The sequence below is a fragment of the Podarcis filfolensis genome (genome assembly GCF_964270895.1).
Source record: "Podarcis filfolensis genome assembly, chromosome: Z".
NCBI classification, from domain to species: Eukaryota; Metazoa; Chordata; class Lepidosauria; order Squamata; family Lacertidae; genus Podarcis; species Podarcis filfolensis.
The window spans coordinates 44,655,567-44,668,420 of NC_139617.1; positions in this window are offsets into that span (position 1 = coordinate 44,655,567).

Here is a 12,854-nt window from a genome sequence, read left to right on the forward strand (position 1 = left end):
TGAGACTCTGTCTTGCCATGTGATGCCCAAAATATGTATTCCTGATGCAGCACACATGGAAGGCATTGAGGTGTTGCTCCTGGCAGGTTAAATTTGCCCACAACTGACTTCCATAAAACAGCAGGCTCAACATGCGAGTCTGGTAGGCCTTCATCTTGCTATTGGTTATTATCACCACATTCTCCCACACCCTTTTGCACCCTCTTGCCAGTGTGCTTGTGCAGCTCAGCATCGACGGAAACATTGCTTGGTTATGGTGGAGCCTATGTAGGTGAAATCATCTACTATCTCAAGCATGTGGTCACCAATTCTGATGCATGGAGTGTTGGCAACGTCCTGACCCAGGATGAAGGTCTTCATTCAGGGGCGTAGCTAGCTGCTCTGGCACCCGGAGTGGTGGGGGCGGGGTGAGCTGCCCACGGGGGCACCATGGCAATCCACACACGGGGGCCATGCAGTGAACTGCCCACGGAGTCTGCCTGGCAGACACAAGCCCCACACTGCCATTTCAGGCAGCGTGGGGCCCTGAGCCACCGCGTCACTCCCAGGAGAGATGCGTGGCTCAGGTACGCTGCAGGCCAGGCCCCGTGGTGAGTGCCAAGCACCGATGGTGTGCCATTTTGTCACCCCTCTCAAGGATGACACTCAGGGCGAACTTCACCCCCCACACCCACCTTCCTATGCCCCTGTCTTCATTAGGCTGATGCTGAGCCTGAACTCCATGCAGGCTTGGGCAAAATAGTTGATGAATCTTTGTAGAGGTATCTCAGAGTGTGCTGTCAAGGCTGGGTCATCTGCTAACATCTCTTGGTTACTGCCATGCATTTGTCATGAGTCATGCTTGATTTCTGCTTGAATCCCAGGCTGTGATTATGGGTGTTAACATTATCTGTTCATTGGGGTGTTAATGCATGGGGTACATTGCCACAAACCTGGAGGGGACAGGAAAAGGGGGCAGAAAGGGGGTGGGGTAGGCTTATACACACTCCACCATTGTGCATGATGACCCAGAACACAACCCCTGTGCAAATCAGGAGTTGCCTGCATGTGTATGTGTAAACCATATATCATAAAGACACCACAGTCTCTGCTGTACCTCATTCCAAGGAAACAAATCCTGATTAAGCACCTGGAACCCCTAGAATCTCACACTGGTTGAGGGTTGGGGTAGCATTCAACAATGCATATGGTTGTGTCAATGGTTTTTCCATGCTATGTTTTACTGAGCCGCTTATGTACACTAGTATCACAATTCTTTCTGCGCAGTTTTTTTAAAATAAAATAAATAGGCAGGTGTGCATGCATGCATCAGCAAAAGATGATATTGAGGCAACCATACATATATCAGCACATCTGTATGTTCTCTGTGGTATGAAAAATATTTAAAACTGATATTCATACACCACCTTTCAACTGAGTCATTCAGAAAGTGGCCCACGACACATTGTGATAACATAAAAAGGAACCTCTTCCCCCTTTCCACCCACCCTTTCACACACCGGCTGCCCTTAGTCCAAAATGGAGAATGTATAGCCTTCCAAACGTTGATGGACTCCAACTCCCATCAGCCCTAGTCATCCTTTCCAATGATCAGTGGTGATAAGTGTCATGGTCCTGTAGTTGAATCTGGGCTTCACAGAGGCAGCTGTGCAATTTTTCCCTGTGCACCTGAGACAGCAGGCTACCTGAAGGTGTGGCATCAGGACCAGCTGAACGGCCGGAGGAGTGTGTTATGAGGAACTGCCAGGGGGCGCTGTTGCCAATGCTTCGTAGCATGTGCTGCCTGAGGAAGATGCCTCACTTTATAGAATGCAGAGGTGAGGACCTTCAGGCCTTCCCACCTGGTCCACGTAACTCTCCCCACCTCTTTCATTGGCCCCTGCATCACACCGTCTGTGCTTTTGCCTGGATGGAGTATAAAGAAGGCTGTGGGTAGAAAATAAATTACAATGCAATGGTAAAATATGCAGTTCTTGATCTGTCCTCTTTTGCCTCAGGCTCACCACTGCCATGTGGCCCTTGAAAAGTTGACCAGAAGTGAATGTCACTGCCCACCACTGGCATAACAAGAGGGCTTCCCTTGCATGCAGACTCCTGGGCTCTTAAAAGCAGTTGAAAGGCAGAGGAAAGCTGTTGCAAAATAAAATTTAAAAGCCTCTCTCAATTGCGCAGCACCCCTCCCAACCACTTTCAAGAAAGAAATCTATATCAGAGACTTTCGGAGACAAGCTCCCTGTCACAGGGAAAAGGCCTTCTTTGTATGCAAGTTGCAGCGCCTCTTTCTCAAGATAACCTTTATTTCATGTACTGAATGTTAGCTCGGCTGAAAAAAGTGTGTGAGAGAGAAACCGAGATAACTCTTTCACCTGTGGAACATTATTAGAGTCCCCCCTCCCCATTTCTAAGCCCCCGCTCCAAAAAGGGGATGAGTTTGGTCTGGCGCATGAGAATAGGGAAAGAACAAGCTAGGCAAGGAAAGAATCCTAAATTGCATCTCTGCTGTATCTCTCTCTCTCTTGTTCCTATCTCAGTCAATCTCTTTTTCACTCTCCGTCATTCACCAGTCACTCTGATTTTTCATTACACACTATTTCTTTCCCCCACTCTCTCTTAACACACACCAAGGTGGATTCCATTCTCACTCCAGTTACCTACCAGACCAGCTATTTTTGTGTGTTTTCTTCTTGTTGATTTTATTCCAGCTGCTAAATATGTATTTTGTGGTCTGTATATACCAGGTGCTCTAAAGGAGGGATGAGGAACCTGTGGCCCTCCAGATGTTGGAGTCCATCAAGCTATGCTGACTGGGGGAAAGTGAGACCTGGAGTCCAACAATATGTGGAGTGCCACACATTACCCTGGTCTAGGTCAGGGTTGGTGAACCTTTGCCCCCTCCCGCCAGCTATCACTGAAGTACAGCTGTCATCAGCCCTAACAAGTACAGCTAACAGTTAGGAATGACAGGAGCCCCCTGGGGGACTTCCAGACCAGGACCTGCCTGCAGTTGAGCAAGCATGGCAGGGCAGGGGCCAGGACCCTGGACAGGCAGGCTACATTGGAAACACCTGCTGCCCCAACTAGGCATGCTCCAGTTGCTGAGGCAACTCTATAAAGCCTGCCTGCCCTGGGGGCAGGGCCATAACCAAAGGGGTGGAATGAGAGCGTGAGCCAGACTCATTGTGTTAAAATTATATTTTTAACAGGGATGGGGTTTAACTTGGGTGGGTGTTGTTTTATATGGGGGTGAGGTTGTTTTGAATTGTTTTTAAATGTTATATGTTAATTTGAATTTTGTATTTGTAGTCTGGGGTATTGATTAGGGAATGTATTTTTTTATTAGTTTGTATGCTTTAGTATTGTTAATTGGTTTAATTATTGGTTTAATTATATATTTTGTATTTTTAACATAGTATTTTATGTTGTGAACCACCCTGAGACCTACGGGTATAGGGCAGTATATAAATTCAATAAGTAATGAACAATAATCATAATAACATCCAGAGAGCCACAGGTTCCCCACCCCTGCTCTAGACAGTAAGACAGTAACTTACAAAATAGAGACACTTCCAGGGCATTTTGTTATTAAAAGCATGGTCCTGTTCCTTTTCCTATACACTTATTCCCTGCACATAAGCAATGCAAGGAAAGGCAACCACCGTAAACAACAGGGTAACCATATCCATGATGAATTTAGCCATTCTGCTAAATGTTAAGGCAGGGCTGGAGAACCAATGTTGAACTCCAGCTGACATCATGCCTGACCATGGGTCCTGCTGGTTGGGTTCCCTTTCCCTACTGAATGTATAGGTGTCTCTATGTGCAGGCATTATCTGCCCTCTCACTCTGTAATAGCGGTGTCAGAGAATTCTGATGAAAATGATATTGGGATCAGAAATTGCACAATGGATTCAGGCTGCATATTCATTGTAAATTTAAAGCACATGGCTCCCCCCCAAAGAATCCTGGGAACTGTAGTTTGTTAGGGAAATTGCAGCTCTGTGAATGGTCAACTGCAGTTTCCAGGACTCTTTAGAGGAAGCCATGTGCTTTAAATTTATGGTGTGTACAGAACTATAGAGGAAAAGACGGGTTGACAAAAACTGCACCTGGATTGAGTTTGCGATTGGAATTAATGATGTCACTGTAGTTTTGAAATAGAGAGAGTCTGGCACACTGGAAAAGAGCAGGCATTTTTGGCAATCCAGCCTACTCCATTGGTTGTTTCTAATGAAGGAACCCATTACATCATTCTTCACTGAGCTGGGGTTTAAAACAATAATTGGAATGAGAATTAATGATCTGTTAGGAATTTATTAACAGTGGGTTTGTTTTTTCATTACGGTGGAGTGTTCTAATAGCAGGGCAGTTCCATGCTGTGCTTTAGCTCAGGGGATTCATCTTTATGCTTATGCAAAGTTTGCAATTTCACATTGACTGGAAGATGCCAGCTTGGGGAAAAGTTCAGGGCCCTATGCTCTGCTGAGCTCTTTGCAGAGAGAACGTCTCTGAAAGTTGCCACACAAACGTCCGTGCTGCATCATAAATTACAGGGTAGTTATTCCTTAGTTATTTAGCAGTTAACAGTGTCATTAGTTCCACTTAATGTCAACTCTTGCCAATACGTCTTCCGTTAGGCATGGAAATTATAGCCAGATTTATGAAATGATTGAGAGGAATGGAGGGATTATTCCAGGCTCCAAAAGTATGCATGCAAAGGGGCAAAAGGGGCCTGGAGATGGAGGCTATGCCTTCTAGCCACAATGCCTTTGTTCTACCGCCATGACTGTAGGCAGTATGCCTCCAAATCCCAGCTGCTGGGAGTCACAAGTGGGAAGAGCACCACTTTTTTGTTTGACCACCATGAGAACAGAATTCTGGAGCAGATGGACCACTGGACTGTTCCAGCAATCCAGCAGTCTCATATTATGTTATTATGATTAGAGAAAGTATTGGTTGGGAACACAGACAGACAAAGAGAGAATGGTGCAAGTCTTTTTTGTAATATTGATGAGTAGAATAAAGCACAGTTATATCTAGACACCATGCTGTTCGTCAGAAATATTACATTTGCTAAACATGTGCAATTCCTGCCCATCAATTTCTAAGGTTTCCTCTGCTTTTCCATCCCATGGGCTTGGATATAGAATCATAGAATTGTAGAGTTGGAAGGGACCCCAAGGGTCATCTAATCCAACCTCCTGCAATGCAGGAATCTCAGCTAAGGCATCCATGACAGATGGCCATACTATCTCTGCTTTAAAACCTCCATGGAAGGAGAGTCCACAACCTCCTGAGGGAAACTCTTCCACAGCTCTTGCTGCCAGAAAGTTTTTTCTGATGCTTAGTTAGAATCTCCTCTCTTGTAATCCAATCCAATCCAATGTGAAGCCATTGGTCTGAGTCCTACGCTTCAGAGCAGGAGAAAACAAGCTTGTGCCATCTTCATGTAGGATTTTTGAAGATATCATATCTACAGCCTCTGTCCCAGTCAGCAGCGAGTCACCTACCACCACAAAATGTCTCTTCCTCCTCTGAGGAGTGGTGGGAATCATCCTCCTTGGATTGTTCTAAGTTTTTCAACTGCTGGTCTTGAGTCTTCCCTATTGGAGCTGATTCATATATTATTGGAGCTCCAGACTGCAATTCCCTTTTCCCGAAATCGTCTCTGTAATGATCTCTGGCAGGCAATCAAGCCCTGATAAGAAGTAATAACTCTCTGACAGTTTTATGTATGTTTATTTACAAAAAGACACATCCAGAGCACGGCTTCTTCCTGCTCGCATTGACGATAGTTGGTCAGCCTGAATTTTTGCCCCTCCCACAGCAGGAAGGACGCCAAACTCCAGCCTTTTGCCTCTTGCCCTTCTGTTGCCATCTGATCTTATCCAGACACCTAGAACGGGGACTGAGAGGCTGGCCTTTCTGCTTCCCACTTTCACTCGACACAGACTCAGACCTCTGCTTATCTGCTGATTGCCTAGCAACGCTCTGGCTGCCTTCCAACTCTTCCTCGTCTAAAGAGCTCACAGAGTCTTCCCCGGGAAGGGGAGTCGAACTGCCCTTTCTCGACACTGTCAGCCAGTTCTCATCTGCAGAGTCTGTCTCTCATTCGTTTGGTTTGATTTCTGAGTCTAAATCGTCTCCTGCCCTCTGGGGGGCCATGTTCCTGACACTCTCCATGAAAGGTAGCAAGTGTGTTATCAGTATACTCATCCAGGATCAGTAGCCTTGGATCTGAAGGGGTTAGGTCAAGAATGGGGGGAAAAAACTCCTCTAAGTCCATCTCCTCCTTTCTCTTCGTCCTCTGGTGGTGGGGTGGGGTGGTGGTGGCAAGAATTGTTCTGAGCACTGTAGCTTTCACAGCCACCTTGGTGTATTCTAAGGTTGGCAATGCTGTCCTAGCTCCCCTGACCCAGAATTCATGTCTGAGGTGAGAGTATGGAAGTGATTTTGCAGCTCTAATGACACAGTGTGGCTCATGACTGTGTCACATTCCTCCAGGGGTTAGTCTCTTGGAATGGCTGATCTTCCTCCTCCCTAGGGACACCCCATTTGTGCTGCTGTTCCATCACAGCCAACTCAGCTCTGTCAAGAAACTCTGCATGTTGTCCTATAGCTAGAAGTGTGGCTAGGTGGGCCTCAGGTTGCTGCACATTCTCTTCCAGCAAGATAACCAGCTTGCACTTGCTACAAGTATACTGTTGCATGTTCTCTTGTAGAAATACAAACATGGTACAGGTGTTGCAGGTCACTGCAGCAGCTACCTCACCCTCCATGTCTCTTGGTTCTGTGCATACTCTGAGCCTCCCCTTCAAACTTCTCAGTTAAATTCCCTGGTCCTGGTCATGAGCTCTTGGTCATGAGCTCCCAGAAGCTGCACTGAGCTAAGTTTGATATGAAAGGATATGATGCTATATCCAAAAGTATGATATGATTCTTCCATGTGCTTCCACTGGGAGGGTCCATCTAATCCCACCTACACAGGTGGCACCAGGTTCTCAGTGAAAAGACAGTGTCCTGCCTTCCTGTTTTCAACTTCTATACCACCTCCTGCTGTTCAGACCCTGTCTTTGATGATGCTCTGTGCTCTGCAGGAACAGTGGAGGAGAGAGCTGACATGCCTGCTTCTCACTCTCTGATATCTAGAGTCAAAAAGGAATGACCTCTGTCCTCCATCAGTTGGTGCCAGCCTCCCAGCCCTCCATCTTGTCATTCTTCCTCCTCCTCCTCCTCCTCCTCCTCCTCCTCCTCCACCTCCTGGTCTCTTTGGGGCTTCCAAACCATGCTAGATCCTGACATTGCTGAGAGGCTCATGACAAGGATGTCCTTTTGGGGTCATGAACAAAGACATGCACATCCTGAGCACCAGAAGTAGAGGTGATGTGGAAATGGGTATTTTCGATCTTTAGCATGATACCCAACTAGTTTAAATGAAATTTAGCATATTGCACTATTGATATCACCACCAACATTCTGGCAGAAAAATTGTTTTTTGCTTGCTTGCTATTACATTTTTCTCCATGAAGGAGGAGGAGGAGAAGAAGAAGAGTTTGAATTTGATATCCCGCTTTATCACTACCCTAAGGAGTCCCAAAGCAGTTAACAATCTCCTTTTCCCTTCCTCCCCCACAACAAACACTCTGTGAGTTGAGTGAGGCTGAGAGACTTCAGAGAAGTGTGACTGGCCCAAGGTCACCCAGCAGCTGCATGTGGAGGAGCGGAGACGCGAACCCGGTTCACCAGATTACGAGTCTACTGCTCTTAACCACTATTCCACACTGGAGGTCAAGGTGATGTACATGCTACTCTCCATCCTAATTTAATCCCCCAATAACCCTGTAAGGTAAATTAGGCTGAGAGAGGCACTGACTTTACAAGACCACCCAGTGAAGTATTTATATATTTATTTAAACATTTATTTACTTCATAAAACTAGTACACCACTTTATTATAAAAAAGCTGTTTACAAAAAGATAAAAGCAAGAAAATTATTTTTAAAAAATAGAACAATACTTCAAAACATACATGCCACCGTAATGAAAAACAAACCCACTGTTAATAAATTCCTAACTGATTATTAACTCACGCCTCTTAAATTGTCCCTGGAAGACAATAGGCAATCAGTACAATGGTTTTAGATTTAACGTGACATTCAAATGCTCCAGGGCACCTTCTGGTCATCCAGCTGATGAATTTTTCTCCAGTTGCGACTTCTGGATAATTTTTAATGGCTGCTCCACAACATGGAAATTATCAGAGCATGGTAAACTGTGACCTCATCCTTCATAAAGCACATGCCTTCCATTTCCATCCTACTATCTCCCATTGCAAAACAGCTGATATCTTGCAAGGAGCTCAGGTTTCTTCTACAAACTTTGTTCTTGCAAAGCTCACCTTATTTGCCAGTTTGGGATTCTCTAATAAACGAATAGCCACCAAGTACCTGTCATGAAGTCACAATATCCCCAATGCAATGATGAAAATGTTCAGAAGGAAAGCAAATTACTAAGAAGCAAATAAGATTTTCAAAGGCAGCCCTTAGAGTAGCAATCTAGCTGGAGAGCCGACAGTTGTGGGTTTTTTGGGGGGAGGGGTGTTGGAAGAAGGGGAGTTTCTGACAATCTAATTAACAGTGTCTCTTTTCCTCCCTAAATCCCCTTTCCCCTTCATATGTGACTGCATCAGTGTTGTGGTCTATACTCAACTGTTGTGGAGAGCAGTCAGGGAGGCGATAGAGGACAGGTTTTGTTTCATGCCTGCAGAGATGTAATTTAGTCCAAGAGAGAAGAAAAGAAATCTTGTTCAAGGGCCAACAGGGAGAGCAGGAATAAGACAGACCTACGTTCTATTAATGATGATTTCACGCCGAGGATCCAACAAGACAAACTGATGGGTAGTGAAGACGGTGTGTTCTCAAACATCAACAAGACCTAGAAAAGGAAATTACCCAGGGGAGTGGTGCGTATGTGCAAAGCTGAGAGAAATATTATGGGAGAGAGATATTAAGGCGCAGTGGCTGGTATCTGAAATGTTATTTGAAGAGAAGTTTTAATCTGGCTGAATGCTGGTGTGGAAGAGCTGGGTTTTCAATGTGGCAGCTATTGTTGTAAAGCACAAATTGAGGCATTGTTCTCACTGAACATGGGAAGTTGGCTTACACCAAGTCAGACCAAGGGTCCATCCAGCACTCAGGTTTGTCTATAACAGACTTTCCCCAGCCCTACCCAGATATGCCAGGGATTAAATTTGGGACCTTTAGAACAGATGCTTTACCTCTGAGCTATGACTCATCCCTCCACATCTGGGGCTGTGTGATTTTCACCTGCAGGTGCAAGCTCATGTGGCTGAATGATCATGTAACAAAATCCCTGTGCATAGAAAACTAGGAGAAGGGTTCAAGGACAGACATTATGTCAACATGTTCTTTTTCTATATACAAGGAATTATTTTCGCATAATGATCTTGGCAGGACATTAATGGTCCTGCCTCATACAGGATTGGAATCAGTGGTATTTTAGGCTGCAATTTTAACCCCATTTACCTGGGAGTAAGTTCTGTTGAATTCAATAGGGCTAACCTCTGAGTAGAGGTATAAGAACACATTGTGAAATATTTAGGTTTTTGGTTAGCAATTGATAACGCTAAACTAATCCAGAAAAATTATGGGGTTGTGTGGAGTAAGATTAAGAAAGACATGGAAAGATGGAATAGGATGAGACTCTCCTTATTAGGTAGGATTTCAGTGGTAAAGATGAATATATTATCAAATGTGTCATTTTTATTCCAGACAATTCCAGTGATAAGTAATATGAGCTGCTTCAAACAATGGCAAAGAGCGATAGTTAAATATATCTGGCAGGGGGAAAGACCAAGGATTAAATTTAAAATTTTAACAGATGTGAAAGAAAGAGGTGGATTCTCACTGGCAGATCTAAAATTATATTATGAAGCTTGTGTATTAGAGGGGTCTTCCCATCACCTGCAACCTGGACCTTTTTAAAATGAAGCCTGGGATTGAACCTGGGATCGTCTGCATGCTGAGCACGAACACTGCCAGTGAGCTATGGCCCATCCTCTTGATGCCTGCTTCCGTTCAGAGTGCTCCACACATTCTAAAAGCACCATCTAAATCCCAAGTATTACTATTATCATTCTTTCAGCCCCCATTCTAATTCTGTGCCATTTCCAACAGCACAAGGGGTTCTGTTTAGCCCACAGGTAAGCAAGCCATTAAGAATATGAAGAGCAGAAAGGCAGATCATAATAATCATAATAATAAGGAATTCCCTTGCCCAGCTCCTTTCTCACAAACACTTTTGCAGAGCCATAAAGATATTTTACTACAGTGGAATCTTTAAGAAATAATCATTTTACACTGTACAGTTCATCAATAAAGGCAATAACATCGGGTTACGTAATAAATTAAATATGATGTGGAGTTGAAAGTAATAGCACTCCCTGGCATCAGCTCCTTGTCACATTAAGGGTTCTGGCAAGGAGATTTAATATTTGCCGAATGGGCTGCATTATTGACAAGCCAAGGAGAGCCCAGGCAGCCAGCAAAATGTCATGTTAATTTTTCAGGAGCTGATATTGCTTTTCTTGCTGATAACGCCGCAAACTTCTGGAGGCCTAGTGTAATGGGTAGGGAGAGAAGAGAGATTGCTCCCATTGTTCTTTCTCCCACTGCTACTACCTTTTTGAGCTTACTTCTGTCAGTGCTCATCATATTACCAGCATGGTGCCTACTAGTTCAGTCTGTATTTATTCTCTCTAAAATGGAATGCTTCTATTTGGGGTGGGGGAGGATGGGGCTGTGGTCACCCACATTTTGCAGATGAGATGGGGCAAATTGAGACCCATCCTCAATGAAGTGCCTGAAATCAGTCTCTTATTTCCTCCCATAGAATTAAATGGTTTGCATCCTTCTGTATGCAAGAATGCACTCGGTAGTATATAGTTATATAAAACATAAGAAGAACAAAGGCCTATCTAGTCCAGCGTCCTATTCTCCCAGTGGGAAATGGAATGCCCCAATGGGAAGCCCCCAAACAGGACCTGGCCACAACAACACTCTCCCTACTTGTGTTTTCCAGTAACCAGATGATGGAGGGCAGGAAGGTGGTGCAGCTCATGCACCATGGGTAGCCTTGATAGCTGACCAGTCTCCATGCTGGGTACTATGCTTGATATGGCAGTCCATGGATGCCCCACGTTTCACATGATACCAGCTGTCTGCCAAAGAGAAAGAAGCTATATTTATTTTTAAAACAGGATTTTCCTTGACACTATTCATGGACCATCCACAATGGTAAAAGAAAGAGAGAGAGAAAGGAGAGAACGAGAGATAGAGACTGCAACTCCCCACCCCAGTTCCCAAGAGGCTATGCCAAAAATAATACAATGCAATTCATTGCCACTTGTGTGTCTGTATAGCACATGTTTACTTCCCCCCACACGTTCTGAGCAGAGGTTCTCATGGCAACAGGTGGAAATGAGAAAGTCGGATGGGGAGCGACTGATTTGCTTGCTGGGCTGCCCCAGGTGAGTATACACAGCCAACAGATTCATGCAGAACAGTTTCTGCTCTGCAGCAAATAGATTTATTTTGCTGTTCTTCTTCTCCAGCTGCTTCTCTCTCTCTCTCTCTCTCTCTCTCTCTGCTCACAGGGTTGTTGTGAGGATAAAATGGAAATGATAATCATAATCATTCATATTGCTTCAAGTTAATGGGGAAACAGATATGTATCCCACACAATTGCCACAAAATGGCTCTGGCTCTCATACTTGAGTAAAGGAATTTGACATTCACAAATGTAGGACATTGATCCAGAGCTAGTAAGGTTGGAAGGCACTGGCAGTGGAGACTAGAAAGATTATATCTTTCTCCCTTGTACTCTGCACTTCTTCAACACAGAGACCAGAGCAGTCTACCAAAGAATCATTTGGCCCAGCACTCACATATATGGGATCTTACTCCAGATTGTGTATGACTGGATGACTTTGGTGATGGAGACTAAAAGATTCTCTCTTCCCCACCATCATGCACACAATAGTCTACTGAAGTATACCAAAGAATCAGTTGCCCTGGGATCTTTATGTACCTAGCACTGTGCAATGTTCTGTTGACTATGTAAGGAGCATATATTTCCTGTTTGCCAAAAGAGCAGAAGAATGCTTGAAGTCTGTTTTATAATGGCCTTGTGCACTTGCAAGTGTGTGTGTGTGTGTGTGCACTGATGTCAGGGCTGCATTGTGGGCAACAGTCTGATGTGAGCAAGGAGCTGAGAATCAGGACAGGCCAGTAGTTTGGAGGACCGAAGGGTGAGTTAGAACCAAAGGACATACAAGATGCCAGGACCAAAAAATAACAAATGATTCAAGCACATAACAGAGCTGATAAATGTCTATAGTGAGAGGAACTTCACATTCTTTTTTTTTTAAATAATTTTTATTCATTTTCCAAACAAATTTTATACAATCAACAAATTATTTTGCACTCATTCTTCAATTTTTGACTTCCCTCAGTTTCTCTGTCAATCTTTCGTAAAATTTCTATTTATTGACGCATTTCTAAACATGATATTGCCTTTCCCAACTCCTTTTCCTCTTACTTTCTTTTTTGCAATATTTCTTACTATCTCACAGAGTCTCTTCAAAACCAACAAGCGTTGTCTGTACATCACATATATTTTTCAGATATTCTGTAAATTTCCCCCAGTCCTCGATAAACTTTTGGTCTTTCTGATATCGAATCTTCCCAGTCAATTTGTCCAATTCTGCATATTCAGTCAATTTCCTTCTCCATTCTTCCACTGTTAGAATTTCTTCCTGTTTCCATCTTTGGGCCAGAA